Raw genomic sequence first — 22,242 nt, 5'->3', positions numbered from 1 at the left:
AGGAGGAATCAAAATAAATAAATAAATAAGTAGATAGATAGATAGCTAGATAAATAAATGAATACATAAATAAATAAATCAGGCTTGGGTTCACCGTTAACCAGGTGCAGCAGCCCCAAAGCTGAAGGGCCATCATTAACTCCATTAGCCATGCACACAAAATAAACCCAGGGAGGTAGAGGCAGGTGAAAAAAAGAAACTGGAACATCTGAGGGAACGTGCCAAGTTTCACACACTTTCTGGCCAAACCTTTGACCATGGAGATTGAAAGCTGAATCTGATTTTTCAAAAGTGTTTGTCTAAGACTGCCAGATTAAAAGCCATTAAATTTAGGACAAATTGTGGTTAAATATTTAAAAAATATTTTTAATTTATGATTATAATTAGATGCCTACATATGTGATAGAGATCCAGAGAGATTAACTCCAGTTATCAGAACCGAGTCAAAACAAAACAAAACAAAATTTAGCAAAGTCGTGGTCCTTGATCATCATCTTCCAAATATAATTTTAAGAAATGCATTTTCACTGCCATTTTTAGAAACTCCAATCAATTCCTAGCTCTAGGCTTCTGGAGGTTCTTATAGATCTGGCGCCTTCTCTCCTCTTTGCTTGTATGCCCTAGGTTTTATTAGAATAAAATTTGTACTTAATTTTTTTAACATATATTTATTTGAGTCTCCATCCTAATCATTGTTCACACACACAGAATCTGGTTCAATACTCTTATTTTTGGAATTCTAACCAATGAAATGACCTGGGGAGGTACAGGTTTTCAAAGATCTTAGAACTGCCTTTGAAAATAAAATCATACCTTCTCACCGTATTTATAAAACAGAGGAGAGTTGGGTCACTTGGGTGGCTCAGTCGGTAAAGCATCTAACTCTTGATTTCGGCTCAGGTCATGATCTCGCAGTCTGTGAGTTCCAGCCCCGCGTCCAGCTCTGCACTAATGGTTTGGAGCCTGCTTAGGATTCTCTCTCTCCCTCTCTCTCTGCCCCTCCCCTGCTCATATGTGCTCTCTCTCTCAGTCTCTCTCTCTCTCTCTCAAAATAAATAAATAACCTTTAAAAAAAAAAAAAAGAAAAGAAAAGTAAACTCTTGTTGAAAGCAGGATGGGGAGGTGAGGGGTGAGAGCCAACAGGAGCACTGCTCACTCGGCGTCCCTTTCACTCCAGAAAAGCTTTCAGATCTCTTCGAATTCTCAGACTGGTTTTGTTGAGAAACCAGTCATGTGGCAGACAGAGGCCTGGACTAAGAATCAGAAACACTGGGCTGCAGTCATGGTGTATCACTAGGAAACTGACCTTAACCACTTTTGTAGAGACTCTGGGCTCAGTCTTTCTCAACTAAAATAACAAGAGTAGAAAAAATAAATCAGAAAGCTCAGTCTAAGTAAACAAATCTTAGTATCCTGAGAACCGAAGTTTCATTCATTTGGATGAATTATGCCTCTTTTATTAAAAGCCCAAATGAAAATTTGGGCTTGTCAGAAACTTTCTGTTCTCTGATTAATAAAAGTCTCCCTTTTTTATACTCTAAGATCATTTGAAATGGCACAGTTTTTATCCACAATGGTCTTTCATCGACAGATGAATGGATAAAGAGTGTGAGGTGTGTGTGTGTGTGCGTGATGAAGTATTACCTGTCATTTCTTCTTTTTTTATTACCTATCATTTATGACAACATGGATGAATCTGGAGGGCATTTTGCTAAGTGAAATAAGCCAGTCAAAGACGAATACTGTATGATATGACTTATACGTGGAATCTAAAACAACAAAAGTTGATCTCCTAGAAACAGAGTAGAAAAGAAGTTGCAAAGGTCTGGAAGGTGGGTGAAATAGGGAGAGGCTGGTAAAAAGGTGTAAACTTTTGGTAACGTGAATAAGGTCTGAGTATCTAACGAGGTGACTGAAGTTGATAATATCGTGCTGTGTAATTAAAGTTTGCTATGAGATTAGAGCTTAAATGTCAAAAAAAAAGAGGGAAAAAGAGGAAAATATGTGAGGTGATGGATATGTTAATTAGCCTCATGGGGGAAATCCTTTCACACTGCATACATGTATCAAATCATCAAATTGTCTACCTTAAATAGCTTACAATTGTATTTGTCAATTATACCTCCATAAAGTTGAAGCTGCATAGTTAGAATCCTATGCCTGAATGTTTTCCAGTTCTCTTAAAATTCCTTCCCTTTCACAGTTTTGCTGTGGAATTACATCTGTCTGTTCTCCTCTCCTGTTAAGATGCCAGTCCTTCTCAGATCCAGGGAACACATCCGCCAGGCCCAACCTCCTCACTCGTGGTTATCACTTTAGGCTGACACACCATGGACACTTTTCCCCCTCAGTTTCAATCACTTCCACTTCATCAACCAATTCCCCCTTGTGGTTCAGAATTAGGTCCAGACTAACAGTTTCTCCATTCCCTTTCTCTCCCCTCCAGGAGTAGGAATTATCAGAAATTGTCGCCTCCTTTAGACATGTGGGCAGCGAAGCCAAAACCCATAATCTTCCTGGGGCTTAAAGTAGCTCACTGACCACCCCTTATCAGTTGAATGGGAATGAAAATTGGCCAATTTCTAACTTCTGAATTCTCATCAGGACAAACCCATTAAAAGCATTAGCATATAGAGTGGGGCTTGCAGGAGTCACTCAGCAGCCTTCCCCTGGCCCTCAAGGATGTACTGATTTGGCTGTCATTCAATGGTCCGGACGGGCCTGTTGCTTCACTTGGAACTTGTTGTGCAACCCCTGGGTGCCTGGCACATTCTTTCTCTTAAATACAGGTGAATGAATGGGGACAAGCAAATCTGTGACGTTTATGAGAGGTCCACAGGTACAAAAGATGGCCATGCCTCCCAGATTTTTCATCACGTCTTTATTTCCCTTCATAGTTCCTAATGGAGTCTCCATTTGGATGTCCCCAGTCACTTCAAATACACCATATACAAAATCAACATCATCTTGGTACCGAAATAGTTCGCTTTCCCAAACTCCCATTCACTATTGCTCCTGTTCTCCAGCCTCTGTGGCTGGGGTTACCTAAGACCATTCTCTCCTCCACGACCTTTTAGTTAAAACTCATTCTGCTAATATTATTGGTAATATTTATTATTGGTAAAAATAAATTTGTTATTGGGAATAATTTATTATTGACAATAGGTCATGGGAAAATGTACCCACTTTAAATGTGTTTTTTTTCTTTTAATTAAAAAAAATTGTGCAAAGCAAAGTACAAGCTAGGGAATTTTGAAGGATTCATGTATTTTGTCGGTTTAATTTCTCATGAGTTCCAACACAATCTGAGGGTTAAAGAACCGTAATTAGGGAGGTTGCCTGATAAATGGTTTTTCAGAGAAACAATTTTGAATGTCCATTTGCTAACTGGTTTTTCTTTCTATGCCAAATGCATTAAGAGTTTGTCATATTTTAAACATAATATAACAGGTACAAATTCCACAAAAAAGTAGACATTAGAGAAGTTTTGACCCTAGTTTTCTTAGAAATTATTAGTAGTTATTATTTTCTCCAAATCGATATCCACAACCTCGTGTGCAAAGCCACAGGGATTGCCTGGCATCTAGTCTGACTGGGGGCTAAGAAAGGAAATAGCATGGAGGCCGGGATCCCCGCTAAGCTTCAGGGTGCTCAAGGAAATCTGTGGGAACCTCTCCTTATATCTTTCCAACAGAAAGCTGAATTATTCTAAATCTCACACTGTGAGAAGGATACAAAATAATGAAGATTTTAAAAATCAACCCAGGAGCAACAGGCAAAGATTACTGCAGAGAAAGAAACCACATAATGGGCCCAAGTGGTTTCCTTGCTTCCTGGTGTCGCTGGGCGAAGCTTTTGGAAGCACAAAGCCTGCTTTGGTTGCTAACATCCCACATTCAGATGCAGAACCATGCACTCCATTGGAGGCAATGCAGATTTAGAGGAGTAAACGGAGGTGCCCAGGGCTTGAGGAAAATGTGGACTTCGTTTTTGAGAGTAATGGGAATGAGAACGGGAGCCATTTGAAGTAGCAGAGACCTGAAAGAATCCTAATTGCCCGGCTCAACCTAAGATTAGAACTAGCAAAATTACTTTCCAGGTTCAAAGAGAGGGTGTCTTCAGGAATTGTCACACAGGGCCAGACCCCACACTGCTGGGCAGATTGTGTTTTAATTTCAGAGCTGTGCCTCTGCACATTTTTTATGCCTGATGAGATCTTAAAGAAAACTCTCCATTTATATGGGCCTTAGTTGTTTTCCTGTTTGTTTTTAATTGTTGTTGTTTGCTTTTTGGTTTGTTTGTTTTTGTGGGTTTTTTTTTTTCTTGTTGTTGTTGTTAGCTGTGGGGCAAATTATTTGGTGTTTTTTTTCTGCGATGTGCAGAGAGGATTAATTTGGGGGTTTGGTGTTTTCCTCAGTCACTGTGGCTATTTGGAGGCAGAATAAAAAATTGCAGTATCTGTTCTTCAAAAGCTTGGAAATGATCACATTTCTGATGATCTATGGCTTTTTTTCCTACCCCCAGCAGTGATCGCATTCCTGACATCGTAAGCCACACCATTAGAAGAACTGAATCATTTGTTTGTACATTAAATCTGTTCTTCTGAGAAAAGGGGTCACTATGGACATTAGGTTAGGTGAAGCTGCTTGGGAATAACTTGAGAAAAAAGATTTTTTTTTTTTTTGAGACAGAGAGACAGAGCATGAACGGGGGAGGGGCAGACAGAGAGGGAGACACAGAATCGGAAGCAGGCTCCAGGCTCTGAGCCCATCAGCCCAGAGCCCAACGCGGGGCTCGAACTCACGGACCGCGAGATCGTGACCTGAGCCGAAGTCGGACGTGTAACTGACTGAGCCACCCAGGCGCCCCATCTTGAGAAAATTTATGAGTGAACCAGAAGAGGTCAGACTGCAGATGGAGAAAATGGGTTCTTGGGTTCTATCATGTTTGTTTTCATTTTGTTTTCTTCTGCTGTTTTGTTTGTTGGGAGTTTTTGTCCCGCAGGTGAAGGTGGTGAAAGATGCAATTGGTTCCCTGCTCAGATTCCCTCTACCGAATGGATCCACCGGTCCCGGGCGTCTGTGATTATGGTGTACGGTGATTCACAGTGGCCCAGGCCCTAACTTCAAGACTTGTCCTTAGCAGACAAGAACCCCTTCTCACCGAGGAAATTACACTCACACAGCCCTCTTGGCCCCAGCCCCCAGGAGGCAGCCCACAGTGTCTTACTTAGAGCAAGGAGGTGGGAGAGGCTTGTGCTGCCCCTTCTGGACAACTCTGCACAGTTATTAATGCTCCAGAACTCCCTCTTTCAAACAGGTCAGGCTGCCAAGGCCAGACTTGCCCTTTCCCCATCTCTAGCCTCACCCTTTCACAGGTTGTTTGTTTTGTTTTGTTTTGTTTCTTGAAGAACACACTCAATAAATCAAGGGCACAGGAATGTCACAGGCACTGATCCTTGAAAACCCAAATTAAGACAGGTGCTGGGTTGTTTTTGTTTTTGTTTTTCCTTTCTTGCCATAGATTTAATACTCTCTATAATATAGGCAAATCATTTCATGACGATGAGAAACCTAAACCAGATTATTAACTACTTAAGGGCTTACTGCTTTAGGTCCTGTGGGAAATCACTATGAGAGGCAGTTCCAGCCCACAGGGGAATGACATTTGGATGGAAAACCATAACAATGTATAAACAAATCAAATGGTAAAAGTAAATCTTTGAAGATGACACCAGCTATGTCAAGACAGCACATGATTAATCACCAAATGTGGAGACAGCTGCTACAGAATTCGGTACCACCAAAAGTCAGGCGAATTTGGTTCTGTTTTGCTTCCTGTGGGAACGGGCACGAGTTGCTTGCTTTCTCTGGGCCTCAGTTTTATTAGCAAAATGAAGGTTAATGACTGGATAACCCCATAGGCCCTTCTCAGCTCTGTACTGTGTGACCTGGTAAGTGTGCTGCCTGGGGCCAAGGTGGCTTCAGGGACGAAGTCTATGATGTCAGAGAAGGACAGAGTGCATTACAGATAAAGTGAGAACATGTACAAAAGAGCAGAAGTAGGAAAGCAAGTCCATTTGGGTGACTGGCATTAGAGCATTTTGGTAGAGCGTCTTGTGGGGGTGGTACCACCAATAGGGGCCAAATGGGAAAGGTATTTAATGCCAAGGTTAAGAAACATAGATCTTGTGCTATAAAATATAACATCATCTCATTAGCAGGGCAAGGATGGCACCCTGCCGACCTTTTCTACACCCTTAAGGCCATCTGCATATACTCTATGCAGGCATAATGTACCATCTGCAGTTTCTGGAAAATACCAAGGCCTATCATGCTCCAAGGCCTTTGCACATGCCATCCATTAGCCAAGAACACAGCCCCCTCATTACCTCCTTATTAACCCATTTCATTAAGATAGAAAGAAAGAAAGGAAGAAAGAAAGAAAGAAAAGAAAGAGAAATCTCCTTTCTTAAAACTCAGTGTAACTACCATGTGCTGTATGAACCCGCCTCCCCCACGGCCACCAGGCACAACTTGTTCTTGCCTTCTCAGTAGCCCCCTGGCACTTTGTCTTTATCTATAATACCACTTGCCACATTGTATTGTAATGATCCATTCTCATACTTTCTTTACTCATTAGCAATTCACATGTTCTTTGAGGTTAAAAGCTGGGTCCTCTTCCAGTACCATTTCACCCCACTTTCTTCCGCCCCCCACATACGTCGGCTCTAGTGCAGTCCCTGACAAACAGCAGGGAGCTCATAAATCCTGTTAGAATGAGTGAATCTGGACCACATAATATCTTGCATGGGCCCTGGGCACTTTTGCATTCTTGGGTCACTTTTTTCCATTTTTTTAAATTCTATCTTATAATCATATTGGTATAAAGATGAATATATTAATATCATCTATTAAAACATTTTCTTTTGTGGCACCTGGGTGGCTCAGTTGGTTAAGCGTCTGACTTGGGCTCAGGTCATGATCTCACAGGTTGTGGGTTTGAGCCCTGTGTCAGGCTCTGTGCTGACAGCTCAGGGCCTGGAGCCTGTTTTGGATTCTGTGTCTCCCTCTCTCTCTGTCCTCCCCTGCTCACACTGTTTGTCTCTCTCAAAAATAAATATTTTTTAAAAATTCATTAAAAATTTTTTTCTTTTACCTAAGCTAATTTTTTCCTTCTGATTTTAAACTAAAACATTCTTGTGTGGTCCTGAAAATACTGTGGATACCACATACTATGCATACTGAGCCTAACAGATAAGCCACTCCTGAAATAAATGGCCAAATTTTTTAATCAATGAAAGTCATCTTACAAATATTAATCTTTACTTACCTATGCTGATTTAGGTTTATTTCATCTGTTCTAAGATATTAAATGTTTGATTATATGTTCCTTTGGCTTTATTTTCTTTTCCTTTTTTTTTTTTTTTTTTGCCACAGTAGTTATTTTTTTAATCATATGTAACATCATGGGAAATTTAATAAAAATGTTCGTGTGAAACACTACTCAGTCTGTTTTGGATAGCAATTTAAAATGAATGGTCAAAATTATCACTAGGAGGGCACCCTACCATTCTTTGAATAGAACAAGAGAAATGTATTAAAAATCAAAAGGGAAAAATTAATTTCATAGTATAACATAAGGAATGATGATTTCAAACAGCACTGTATATTATTAGTTCATAACGACTAGCTACAAAATGTCAAGAAAATTAGATTTCAGATGGTAGATGAGGTTTGTCTCACTGAAAAAAGGGTTTTAATAAATATTAAGCACAGAAGTATTTGGGGATGATGAAGATTCGGTAATTAAGCATTGAACATTCAGTGATCCATTTGACACCAAAGAATTAAAGACACAAAAAATTGGTTAGCTAAATGCAACTGCCAAGGGGGTTGAACTCACTATTTTTGTGCTCTAAAGAATAATAATTCATCTAGTAGCAAATCTTTCTTCCCCACTTACAAGTTAGAAATACTGCATATCAGGATGAAATAGGATTTTTGAGACACAGATTCTTAGAAATGAGGCAGGTCTTTAGCAACCTACTTCCTACTCTGTATAGAAATAACATCTTCAGCATTCCTGGAAGATGTTAGTGATGGCTACGATATTCTCAGAGATGGGAAACCCACTGCCTCACAAAGCAGCCTGTTTGCTGCTATAAGTCTTACTTTTTAAAAAATACCCTGTTCATGTCAAGCAGAAAAATATACTCCTCTCCCCACCAAAAAGTACACAAAGATTCACATTTCACTTATGTGTTATTTTGGGGGAATTATGGATAGAACAGGATTGATTCAGTTTCCAGATTAGCAAACTATACCCTTAGGCACTAAGATACTTTTTTTTTTTTTTTTTTAAATCTTAAACAGTTTTTGATTGGCATCTTTCAGGTTGTGTAGAATAGTGGACAGAGTGGAGATTTTTCAATCAGAGAAATCTAAGTTTGAATCCTGGCTCACTTATTAGCACTTGTATGACCTTAAGGAAATGGCTTAAACTCTGGAAGTTTCATTTCCTATCTCCAAAACCTTGAGCACTGAGAGGATTAGAGATAATGGATGTAAAGCACCTAGCATGGTTTTTGCTACAAAGTAAATACCCCAAATATGCCAGCTACACTTTGTTTGTCTCCTTAAACATTTGACATTTTAATGATTTTAATAAATTATGAGCATTTATTATTATAGAGCATTTTGAAATGAGTCACAATGTTTATTATTGCTATAAAAGTATCCTAAACTGCTTTCTCTGGCTTTATGGTTGCTTTTAAAAATACTTCTCTAGCCCTCCTGGCTATCAGATAATTCTGTCCCTGTGTCAGCCTTTCTCATTACCATTTCTGTGTCTCCTCACTTAGTTTTTTCCAGTCTTGGAAACAAACAAATTAACAAACCCAAATTTGTTAGAATTGTGTTTTTTAAAAGTGCCTCCGGGTTCTGCATAGAAAGTCTAAGAAACTCTTAAAGAGTTTAGTATTACCATTTCAGAGCCTATGTTTTAGCTCAAGTGTCTTTGGCTCATATTTTAGCCAATGCCAGAACATTTTCTTACCTCCAGGCTCATGACTGTCTTTCAGAAGGTTGCAACTGTCCGATAACTGACCTGTAGATAAGTACTGAGGATAGAAAGATGGTGGGTGAGTGAATAGATGGATGGATAAATAGATGATAGATAGATGATAGATAGATGATAGATAGATAGATAGATAGATAGATAGACAGACAGATAGATAGATACTTGTCTTATGAGGTACGAACTAAAATTTTCAAATTGTTGCAGTGAAAGATGGTTTAGTCAATCTGTATTCCCAAGGTACTGGAATCACATCTCTATTTTTCATCTGTAAAATGGAGCAAAAAACATTGAATCTGACCTATTTCAAACTGAACTATGAAACAGCATAGGTCATATAGGAAAGATATAAAGAACAGACATGAAGGTGCCTTATAAATACAACTTGTCAATGCTATTATGTATTTTGCACCTATCCTTTAAAAGGTGGATGAGGAATCTATTTGCATTTTTATCTAGTAGAGTAAAAATTAAATATGTTGGCTTTCAGTTATATGGCTCCTTCTTTTCTTGAGATCCCACTGTTATGGTTTCTTTCCAACACCTTTCTTTTTTTTTTTTTTTTTAATATTTTATTTATTTTGAAAGAAAGAAAGACAGAGAGAGCAAGTGGGGGAGGGACAGGGAGAGAGGGAAAGAGAGAATCCCAAGCAGGCTCCATGTTCAACATGGAGCCCCATGCAGGGCTCCATCCCATGACTGCAAGATCACACGACCTGAGCCGAGAGGAAGAGTCAGAGGCTTAACCGACTGAGCCACCCAAATACCCACTTCCAACACCTTTCTAAGCAGAGTTCCACGCACAGATCCCGTTTGTGAGCCCTCCCCCTAAACTGTGTTGTGATTTCGTACTGTGATATGCAAAGTGTTTTTTAGCAATGCCATGTCATGCCTGACTTGTTTACTAGTGAGTAAAAATAAAATATCTTTGCTTATTTTTTTCTTCTATGAAGTCTAATAATATTCCATCCAATGATTCTACTAAGTAAAAGGAAAAATTCATATAAAATCATCCTTTGATTAGATCTCCTCTTCTTTTTTTAATGGTGTAGGTGATACCTGAGTGCAAAGACCCTCGTGAAGAAATAAAACGTTGATTTCCACTATCATGTGAAAAGATTCAAGTTGAACGAAGTGTAAATATCCCTGTGGGAAGTACTTACCTATTGCTGTGTGACAATTTACCCCCAAATTTAGCAGCTTAAACAACCACAGTTCATTACCTCAGAGCTCTTGTGGGTTGGGAGTCTAGGTGTGGCTGACCTGAGTGCCTGGGGCTCAAGGCGGGTCAAGCTGTTGGCTGCTGCTGCAGTCACGTCAAGATTCAGCTGGCAGTGGAGGACCTGCTCCCAGTCCTGCTCAAGAGGCTGTTGGCAGGAGGCAGAAGTACTTCCTATCCACCCGTGTGGGCCTCTCCACCGGTTGCGCGCCGTCCTCCCAATGGGGCAACTGGCCATTAGAGAAAGAGACAGAGAACAGGGGGAGAGAGGGAGATGAGAGTGAGTAGGAGAGACGCCCCAGAGAGTAGTCAGGAAGCAAGTCACAGTCTTTTTGTAACTCAGCCTCAGAAGGGCCTTCCCACTTCTGCCGAGTTATGTGCATTAGAAGGGAATCACCTGGGCGCGCCAGAGCGTCTGACTTCCACACAGGTCATGATCTCGCGGTCCAGGAGTTTGAGCCCAGCGTCAGGCTCTGTGCTGACAGCTCAGTGCCTGGAGCCTGCTTTGGATTCTGTGTTTCCCCCTCCCTCTGCCCCTTCCCCACTCATGCTCTGTCTCTCTCTCCTTCAAAAATAAGTAAACATTAAAAAAAGGGGGGGGGCGGGTAGAATCACTGCATCCTGCCCACATTCGGAGGAGGCAGGAATTACACAAGGGTGAGAATACCAGGAGATGGGACAGGGCGGGGAAGGGGGGGCGGTCACTGAGGGAAATTTTAGAGGCTGCCCTACTGCGGTGGGAGAAACCGTCTGGGGTTTATAATTACTCAATTTTTATTTACCTTGAAGGTTTGGATAGCACATAGCTTTCTTAATTTTTTTTTTTTTTTTTAGCTTAGCTAATGATCTTTCAACAGAATGGTGAACTGGGTTCCTGTTGTATTTACTACAGAAACATCCTGGTTAAGCTAATACCAAAAAACATCCCAGCAAACACAGTCTTTTGTTATATACAGCCCTCATGGCATATATCAGTTTCCAGTAAAATTATCTGTGTGCATGTGTCCCTCTGTCCGAGGGAGCAGGGCCCTGTGAGCTCAGGGCCGTGATGGAAAAGGGAGCTAACGTTCACTGAGCCCCTTTGAAGGGGCAGGCCCTGTGCTAGATGTGTTTACATAAATTATTTTTAATCTTCACCCAAACCTGCTAAGAAGGCCCTCTTACCCACAATTTATGAGTGAAGAAACTAAGGTTAAGTCACTAGCCCAAGGCCACACAGGTAAAAAATGGCAATGGAGCTGGAATTAAAAGCAAGGTTACAGGTGTCCAAAGCTCATACTATGTCCACTGATAAACCACACTGTGCCCATGTCATTGTGCCAAGGCCTTAATTGTCCCCAGGAAATATTTAATGAACAAATACCACATTTTGGAAATTTGAAACAGGAGATCACAGACGCCACTACTTCCAAAAGGCTTATGAGCAAAAAATTTAAAAAATAACAAATCAGTAGTAATAAATATGTTGTAGCTGGACATATATCCCCCTCATAATTCATGTGTTGGAGTTCTAACCCTCAGTACCTCAGAATGTGACTGTATTTGGAGATAGGGCCTTCAAAGAAGTAATTAAATTAGAGTGAGATCATTAAGGTTGGCCCTAATCCAACCGGTTTCCCTAATCTAACTGGTTGGCCCTAATCTAACTGGTTTCCCTAGAAGAAGAGAAAACTTGGACGTGCAAAGAGACGGCACACAGAGAAAAGCCCGTGAGAGGACCCAGAGAGAATGGGGCTGCCTCCAAACCAAGAAGAGAGGCCTCGGTAGACAGTAAATCTGCCCACGCCATAGTCTTGGACCTCTGGCCTCCAGAGCTATGAAAAAATAAATGTCTGTGGTCTAAGATACCCAGTCTGTAGTATTTGGTTATGGCAATCCTAGCAAACTAATGCTTCACATCTATATACATCTATACACCTTTGCTCACACATTCATATGTACAGGCAAATACACTAACATATAAAAATAGAACATATCAAAGCAGAGACGTACTATAAACATATTATGTATATGTTTGAAATCCTTAAAATGAAATTTTATACAAGATACTAAGTAACATTTTCCATATCGGGATTTGTGTTAGGTTAGTTAACTAGGTATTACGCTAGATTGCTTTACCTGTCATTTTCCAAGAACTTCTGAGGCGCTCTGGTGGGTGGCAGAGAAGCAGTTAGGGCATGAGCAAAGAGAATTGGACTCAGACAAACTGGCTTTAAGTTTTGGCTCTGTCATTTATTTTCAGCTCTATGACCTTGGGCAATATGCTTAGGCTTTCTAAGCCTGTACTTCCTTATTTTTCCACTTCAGCTAACATTTCTTGAGTATCTACTACAGGCCAGACTGTGCACCGATCGCTTTTGCATAAATCATCTCAATTTGTAAAATGTGATAACAATGCCACCTAGCAGAGCTGCTGTGATGATCAAGTGGGATAATGCGAATGCGAGAGCTTTGCAAACTGCGAAGGCTCATGCAAATATCAGGGTGTGTCATTTTTCTGTTTTCTACATCAGTGCTTCCAAATGATAAAGCTGTAATTTTGACCTTAGCAACAACTGCTCATCTAGTTTTATTCTCTAGCTAAATGATCCAAAGGTAATCTAGGAGTTATATTAATCATTCCCAAGCTCAGCTTTAAACCTATCACTCCCCTGCTGAATAAACAAATAAACTTCAAAACCCTGAATCATATCCAAAATACCTGCATAATGTGTGAATTTTAGGTCTTCCATGATGTAGCCTCAACCTACCTCTCCAGCTTTACCTCCCATCATGTATTCTGCATCAGGTTTCCAACAAAGCAAAATGATTAGCCGGCCACCTATTCAAACCCTGAACTTTGCATCCTTATGTCCTGTATGGGGGATTCCCTTCTCTGGTTTTCTATTGCTGATACATGCGAAACATTAGCACACAGCCTGGGATGTAGCGTGTTCTCAGTAAATGGTACCTGCCGCTATTTTCCCTACTGCTGCTACCATCACGCAAATCAGTGAAATATCTCCTCCACTACAAACCTTGCAAGTTACAGATGATTTTGCTCTCCTCTGCATGTCCGGAGCACTATATCTTAAACTTTTGGGGGATTTTAGTCATTTTCTACAATATACTTAAGTTACATATCCATTCATTCAAAATATATGTGTTAAGAACCTACTTTGTGAGAAAACCTATGTTAGAAAGGATACTTGGACAAGATGTGCCTTTGCTAAGAGAGCTTGAAATCTAATGGAGGAAGAAGACAACGAATCGGACATACTCATATTGCACCTGGATCATACAGCCAGCAGCGGTATCTGAACTTGTCTCCCTGTTTCTAGCACCTTTATAGCCCGTCCTCAGCACAACAGCTAGTATACATCAGATGACATTGCTTCTCTGCTAACAACCCTGCCATGGATCTCTATTTTACTCATTTTCATTTGCAGGGTCCTGGGGGACCCCATTGCCACCTGACCTTGTGAAACTCCCCTGCTTTCATGCCCTGCTATTGTCTAGCCACCCTGGCCTACTTCTTGTCCCTCAACCTGCCAAGCTTGCTCTCACCGTTGGTACTGACCATTCCCTTAGCCTGGAATCTTTTTCCCCAGGTATCTGCTTGGCTAACTTCTCTTTTAAGTCTTTGCTCAAATACCACCTTCTGAAAAAAGCCAACTTTGATCACACTGTTTACCTGACTACGCAGCCCTCTCATTTACCCTGATCTGTTTTTCCTTTGTCTGTTGTATGTACCCCCTTCTGGCCACTGCATACCTAGCTAAATTACTATGTTAATTGCTAACTGTTGGGCTCTCCTCTTTAGCTCTGTGGCAAGGAGCAGGAATATCTTTTTTTATCCTCGATGTACTTATGGACCTAGAACAGTGTGTAAAACAAAGTAGGAGCCCTATGTTTAGTTTCCTTATTTTTGTACCCTCAGAGTACCTAGTATGGCACAGTACAGCTAGGACACCTTGAATGAGTATTTGTTATTGACTCACCTTTAGTCTCTTTAAATCATACGTCCGGTATTTCCTAGGGCCTTCATTGTTCTATGATCCACTTTTATCTTTTTACATTTCTGCTAGAATATATTTCAAACAGATTGTGTGCGTGTGTGTGTGTGTCAGTATGCGTATATATCAGGATTTCAGGTATTATTTTATGAACATGTGAGGTTTTAAGGAAAAGTTTTGCTTTTAAGTTTTATAGAAGTCATCAAAGTACACACTACATGTTTTTCAGGCCTTTTTTTTCATACTCAAGGCATTGATGTACATCGTGGGCATTTGTCATTGGTAGAGCAATATATCTAAACACATATTAGAGGGGGAAAAATCAATATAACTCAGCAAATATTTAATGAATATCTACAATGTGAAATATTTTACAGGTTTTACAAAGAGGGAAAGAAACACTTCTACTCCAAAATTGCTTGTAACCTCCTGGGTGAGAGAAATATATGGACAACTCACTATAAGACAAAACCAATATGAAGAAAAATACAAAGTAGTGTGGGGTAACTTGTTAAATTATGCTCATCTGAAAAGAGACATTCATCTTTCTGTGATCTTCAGCCAAACCCCTGCCCTCGGTAAGCTCTGTCCATAAATAGGTTAACAGTCAACAAACCAGAAGTTCCATTAATCAGAATGCCTTGCTCCTCCAACTTGTCCAGTAACAAAGGAGCTGGTGTTCTTTCATTCTTTTGTGCATCTATGCTACTTTCGAAAGGCAATGTAAGTAATAACCCTGAAGCTAGACTTTAAAGCTGATCACAGTTATTTAGTAACTTGACCCCCCTCTCCCCCATCTCCCCTCCATCCTGATGGATTTAGACAGGGGCTGCTCTGAGTTCCTTTGTAAGAATTTATGCTCAGGAAGACTGATTGACAAGTGGAGCTTTTTCCTTTTCTGGGGGAAAAGAAATTTCCAGGGTCATGCTCCTGGTATTTGCAAAGAGCTCTAAAAGCTCCAGAGAGCGAAAGAGTCAAAATTGACTTCTTGCTGATGATCACAAACTTCATGACAAGGGGAAAAAAAAAAAAAGGGAGATTGAGGCCGCAGTTCCGAATGTCAGGATAACTACCGAGGAGGCCGATTTTGAAACAGGCTTCCAGATAAATAGGAAGTTATATACTCAACTGGAAACCACAGGCATTAGATAGAGGGTGCAGAGGCTGAAGAACTTCCACCCCAATCAAGATGGCAACTGCACGAGCAGCCTGTCAAGAGAGAAGGATGACCCTGAACTGTGTGGGTGGCTTTCTTTAAAAAAGACACAATGCCCATCCGAGTTTACGTGAACTTGTTATTCCTTCAGTATTATACAGTGTGTGTCCTCGTACGTGTTTGAGTTGTTGCGGGAACAAAATTATATTTCTATCACCCATATTCATATGCCTACAAACTGTATCTGTATTCTAATATTCATCCTGATTTATTTATAAGGGCCTGCAAAATTCATGCTTTAGTGAGGAAATGTTTTAGCTCTTCAGATCTCTTTTGTGGTCATTTTCAAAACCGAATGACTGAAAGGTGGGAGTTTCAAGCTCCATTCGCTTCTAGAGAAAAAAAAAAAAAAAGAGTTCTATATACTTTAGATCTTCATTTTTAACAACAAAGTCCTGGATTTTGAATAGAGATATTTTTATCCCCAGGAAATAATCTTCTTTAGAAAAAAAAAAATAGCTGGAAAAAAAAAAAAAAACTAGTTATATTGGTATGTGTTTAAGCCTTTATATTGAGAAGGGAGATTATTAGCATAGTGGTTTGAGAAAATAAGTAGGATTCCTGTTTAATGAAACCCATTTTCATTACTGCTTGGCTTCGTGACTAGATAGCCAAAGGCAGGGAGGGTGTGGAAACTGGTGGTGAATGGAGGTGCTTTAGAGGCTCAGAGAAATGAGCTGATCACCCTGAAGTCACAGGAGACAAAGTGAGAGGACACAGGACCTGCAAAGCCTTGAAGAGAAACTCTGAGAGGATGGCACGAGAAAGGGATTGGCTCCAACATGTGTCCACCATGTGCACGATACCAGGAAAGCTTCTCCGACTCACGCTGCTGAGGAAGCTTCAGATACGTTGCCCGTTCCGTGATTTCCTCACTAGCAAACACGACGTAATCACCAGTGAGAATGAAAACCGTCAGATTTCATGCAATACTATTCCCAGGAATTCATTTCACCCTGGAACATCGCTAGTTTTACCATCAAAGCTCAGAAGCAAACAAAATAAAACTATGCTCATTTAGCTTTGCACCAAGAAAGCACCAAATGCACAGGAATCGTGAATGGTTAATGAGAATGTATAGAGGCCTAAAAATGGACGTTTCGTGTATGAGTGGCCGATTTAGGGAGCAGCCTTTAATGAGGGATGCAAAACACGAATGTAAGATCTGGTTCGTCCCCCAAGAAAGAAAGTTCAAATCATTATGGCCAACCGTAAAATGAAGAGTAAATAAATACATACTTCCCATTTGACAGAGGGATATTAAAAGGTTTAATTCAATAATTGACATAAGGGGCATTGAGTTATTCAAATAAATGAGGTTACATAAATGGGAAGAATCATAAACTTTCACATCCATGTGTCATTCCTGATCCTCCGGTCATTAAGCAAGGTCTGTACGGAAGTATTTTCCCCATAAATCATTTTCTCAACATCAAGTTAAAAACCCCAATGCCCTGGAAAACATAAAGAAGAGCCACCCTATATAATTAGTTGAGAATGGAGTTCTGCTAGCCACTCCTCCAGTGCCAACACTGTCATACAGCCTCAAAAACATTCAATCAAGTCATCCAGTTGTTTACAAATCAGAGGCAAACCCAAATACTGCAAGGTTAGCCTGTTCTTCAAATAACTACACTTCTGGCACAATTCCACAGCAAACTAGAAATACAGAGATTCAAGAGGTTCTCTGTTGTTGCTAATCTTTCCACTCCAAATTATGCTGCTGCTCCTGTATTTTCTGCAACATTTGCTCTTTTTCAGGTGGAGTTGACAATTCTGAGGTCACACTGCGTCGTCAATGGCAAGCTGACAGTAGGATATGGCTGTTTGAGCCAAGTTACTAATAAGTGAACCCATGGAGTGCCATTTCATTAGCGAATGTATCATTAAAAGCATCACCTCCATGACTTACTCATTGTTCTTTGCCCAGCCTGGTCCCTGCCTTGAAGCCTTAAAAATAAAGAAACCATGCTAGCCTAGTGAAGGGCTGGGACCAGCTAATTAGTGGCCCCCTTCCTGCATATTCTCTTCTCTCTACGGGCACCGAGCAAGAGCACTTCTCTCCCCACCCACAACTATAGTTATGAATTGATTTGTTTGAAGAAAAGAGGGAGGAGGACAGGAGATAATGAACCAAATAAGAGAAATAAAATCAAGGATCAAGGACAACAGCAGCTTGGGTCCAGCGGCCCAGGATCAATAACTATACTGATGATAGTATAGTTATTGCTTGATCTTATAAGTTGATGTTGGGGTCAATCAGCCCTGGATATAAGCCCATCTCCACCACTTACTGGCTCTGTGACCTCAGGCAAGTTACCTGAGGTTTCTAAACCTTACTTCCCACATTTATAAAATAAGAATAATCAGAATATCTGTCTCCAATGAGACACTTAATGTAAAGCACTTAATGCAAATGCCTAACTACTACTATTAGCTTCAATATTTGGCACTGACATCTCTAAAATGACTCAAACATTTCCTCCCCAGGGTCTACTGGGACATCTTACATTCCCCATGCCCTAACGACCTTGTTGTCAGTCTGAATCCAGTCTCCAGACTTTGTGCTCTCCAAACACTTCTTTCTCACAGTACTTACTAATCCATATTATCTCCTGTTCAAAATCATAAATACTTGAGGACAGACACAGCTGAAAACAAAGTCACATCTTTCAAGACGGCTTACTAAGAACATTATCTAGGAGGCAAGGCAATTGGGTATGTTATGAAATAGAGAGAAACTTGACCTGGAAAAGCCTTCATTTATTCTTCAACACACACTTATGAAGAACTTCCTGTATGCCACATGCTAAGATAGAGTGGTAAACAAGATACAGATTCCTTACAGTCGTGATAAATGTTTGCAATGCGTCATAGTCTTGAGGCCGTTGGAGGTTCTCCTTGAGGAATGATATATTAGGCAACTATGGCTGCAATGAATGCTGCATAATAAACTACCTTCCAAACTTGGTGGCTTTCAACAGCAAGCACTTCTTATGCTCACTGACAGGTCTGCAGGTTGGGGCACCTCTGCTTCAGATTCGGGTGCCTGGGATTGGCTACGAGCCTTGGGTCAGATGCATGTCTGCTGCTCTGTGTGCTTCATTCTGGGGCCCCAGGTGAAGAAGCAATAACAGCATAGGACTTGGTCTCCTCATGATGAGCAGAGGAACCCAAGTGGGCAGGCCCAACCTCATGAGCATACTTAAGGCCTTTGCTAGTGTCATATCCTCTAATGGTCCAATGGCCTAAAGCAGGGCAGGTGGCCAAGCCTAACATCGATGGAATGGGAAATAGATGCCACCTACTCTAGCTCCCTTGAGAAACAGTCTCTCCTTGAGCAAATTTTAGTCAGGTTCCCCTGAACTCTCTTGTCAACTAGCACCTAACTTTCGGGCTGCTGTGTTCATTTCTGCATTGTCCAATTTTGCAAGAATCCTAAAGCAGTTTAATCAGAATCTCCCATCCTCCACTGTTGACCCTCAGTATCTATCAGGTTCTCAATCTCTTCCATCCCAGGTGATGTTTGATCACCAGCCTTCTTCTCTAGCTCCCCTACCATGTCCCTTGAAGACATGGGCAGTGCACCCCAATGGTTGTAAGGGTATGTCGAGGGACTTTTTCCCATTCCTAAAGAGAATTCTGTGAGCCTTAAAAGGCTATAGAGGACAATATGACTACATGTTACAAATGGTAGCACTTATTCTCCTTAATTGAAATGTAGGAGTACTGTGGAACAAGGGCAAAAGTAGGATTTGTCTATCTATCATTGTGACAAATGGACAGTTTATCGCCTTGCATTTGCTCAGCACTGCAGGAAAAGGGTAGAAGTTCAGAAAAATCTATTTCCCACAGAGCAATTATCAATTTTAATATTAAATTTTAAAATGATTTTTAATTTATCAACTGGCCCCTGAATTCAGGGTGGGCACTGTCAGATCTCTGCCTTGGATATTAGGCTGATGATGGTTCATATCCAAAGTCCATAGATAATGAACGCTTTGTAAATCTGTAGTGCAGTTCTTTCTTCCCACCCCCCACCCCACCCCCCATTGTAAATTAATTGATCTTTTTTGCCATTAGGGAGATAATCCACTGCTGTACTTTTCTCTCTGTCTCCTTCACTTCTTTTTTTGGTTCAAACACAAAGCAAAACATTCCCAAATACAACCCAATTTTAATTAAAGCTACCCTGGTCCCTGGAAAAGCTGTATCCTCCTGCTTCACTGAGACTTTAAAGTTTCCTGCTTTGATGCAGTGTTGAAAGAGCAATAAAACAGGGGTGAGCGGCTTTAAAGTGAGAGGTCAGAAAAGTATTTGTCTCCTTTTGCCCTTCACTCTCTTGGCAGTAGAACCTTCCTCTGGTCCACAGTTCAGAGTCCAGGAGAAAAATCTGCATTCAGTAAAACCACAGACCAAAGTCAAATCCTGCTCACCAAATCTCACACATGGGAAACGAAGGCTGCTGCCACCCTGCGTGGCCTTGACTTGAGGCACACAATTCAAAAGCGTTTGTGGAGGTCAAACACTGGGATCCAGAGCTGTGCATTTTAGTTAACAAAAACTTAACTTTTCTCCAGTGCTTAAAAAAGCACCAAGGTCCGATCCAGGTTTAAGATGTATAATAAAGCGATTGAAATTCTCTTCACTAATCAGGTGAACTGACTGAGAAATTAATATACTATATTAATTCCTAGTCTTCCACATAACTTCTGAAAGTCTAAATATACCATGACTTCTTTTTTTTCCCCACCTTTCAGAATTGCTCTAATATCTCTAAAAGCCCATTACACCGTGGGAGAACTGAACAGAGTAATTAGTAGATTATTGTCAAGATTAGTGAATCCAAAGGTAAGCTCCTTATCACAGCTATCTTCTTTGGCAAAAATATTCTTATCATTTTATATGGAAATGAGAACAACCAACTACACAATAAATAGTGGGTATAATTTTCTCCCCAATTTAATGGAACCTAATGGGCCTACAGCTCCATGAAGGTAAGTGCAACGTCTGCTATAGTCACTGCATCATCTTCGACACTTTGCACAATGCCTGGCGCGTGAGAGGCATCAAAATATTCCATGAATGAATAGATCAATATTTAAGTGTATACATACATGAAGGAATATGTAAATGACTGCCAAGCCAGCACAAGACTGTTGAATAACACAAAATAACCCAAATCAGAAGAAAGGAGAGAAAACCTGGTTGTCTGGTAAAAGGTGTGATATTTTTCCCCAAAGGAAAAATTTCAAGGCCACTTTTTTCCCCCCCAGGGAAAGAAAAGATCAATGCCAGCATCCCAGCAGTCGCCAGAAGCCCCACAGAGTATGCAAACCTGATGGAGGAGAGAAAATTGAGGTGAGGAAATAGATTTCACTTTTGAGCTTTAAAGTAGTCATTATAAGCAATAGGGAAGAAATAATTATTTTTTAAATGATAAGCACTACCTGGACAATGTGACACTCTTCTATTTAAATGGAACTTTGTGAAATGTGTCTATTTGGTGGGGACATGGTTCTCCTGCCCTGAGTGCCTTAAGGAGTCTGTCAGCGTGAAAAATAATTTTAAGAGTCAAAACACATCAAGCAGTAAGTTGTTGGTCACTGTCGCCATTTTCCTAAAGAGCATGATAGAAAGACCTCTTCGCTCCCATCAGATGACAATAACATCCATGATTTGGAGAAAATGATTCTGATTCCCTTTATGCAAAACTAAAGAGTAAAGCCTTTTCCAGGTCATGACTTCGGTGGCGTGTTTTATTTTGTGATTTTTTTTTTTCTTTCTGATAACTTACCACCTCTTCAATTACGGAAAGAAAAAATAACCGAGAGATTGCATCAAATGGGACTCAGCTTTGGGAATTAGAATCTGTCCTTCTCTTCCTGAGCATAAAATTCGGCCCCTGCCTTTTAACTGGCTCCTTTCATCCACCTATCCTCAGCCCCACATCTCCCCAGCCCACAGGGTCATTTCAGCACCTAGTTCACAGAACACCTACAAAGGGGACCAGGAAAAATCGTCTCTTGCCCAATGTGTCTTTTCAGCTTTGCCACCCCTTTACACGAATTCTAACAAACTGCAGCAGCAGACAGGAGCTATCAGCAGTCCCTGTCTAGCCGATCCGAAGCAATCAGAGAGGAGTACCCATAAAAAAAAGGCAGAACAAGTAGAGCAGATAAAAGGACTGACCTATTTTCTCTTGAAATCTACTGACCCTTGTTTACCAGATTCTTAGTCTTCAATAGAGTTGACGTTAGGCTTTGTAATGCACGATGGCCCTTAAGCACCAAACAATTGGAGCTGTTTAACATGGAAGAATTGTCACCAAAGAGACACCTGGAAATTGTGTGAGGTTTGCCCGTTCACATCAGAGCCAAGGTTCTGGAAATGAACCTTAGTTCCAGACAAGGGGGTTGGTGATTAAGTGTAAGTGGCCTTGGAAGTAAATACTAACTCTTCAATTTCATTTTTAAAAGTCCAAAGCAACTAAAGATCTACAGGAGAACAAAGGGCCAAAGGAAGCCTCAGTTCAGCAGAATAGTCAGGGCCTAGGCATCCTGATAAATATGGAGTGGAAGCTTTTGTGCATTTCTGGAAATAAGCCATTAATATGTAATTATGTAAACACATATATGTGCAAATAGATAGATGGATAGATAGGTGATAGATAGATAAATAGATAGATTTTGTTCTGTTCTCAATCCCTAAGATTTATTATTCTTAAGAAGCTG

The 22,242-nt window shown here is 40.5% G+C and overlaps 1 long non-coding RNA gene across 1 annotated transcript in view; it reads right to left on the bottom strand.

The window, feature by feature from the left end:
• LOC132672910 (uncharacterized) overlaps positions 1-22,242 on the bottom strand; it is a 40,619-nt gene that overhangs the window by 7,071 nt on the left and 11,306 nt on the right. Inside the window, exon 2 of the long non-coding RNA XR_009607772.3 lies at positions 10,342-10,527. This is a non-coding gene — a long non-coding RNA (uncharacterized LOC132672910). The remainder of the gene's footprint in view (positions 1-10,341; positions 10,528-22,242) is intronic.

Source organism: Panthera onca, chromosome C1 (assembly GCF_046562875.1).
Source record: "Panthera onca isolate mPanOnc1 chromosome C1, mPanOnc1 haplotype 2, whole genome shotgun sequence".
NCBI lineage: Eukaryota > Metazoa > Chordata > Mammalia > Carnivora > Felidae > Panthera > Panthera onca.
The sequence above is the reverse complement of the archived record's forward strand: the minus strand, read 5'-3'. Positions and strand labels throughout refer to the sequence as shown.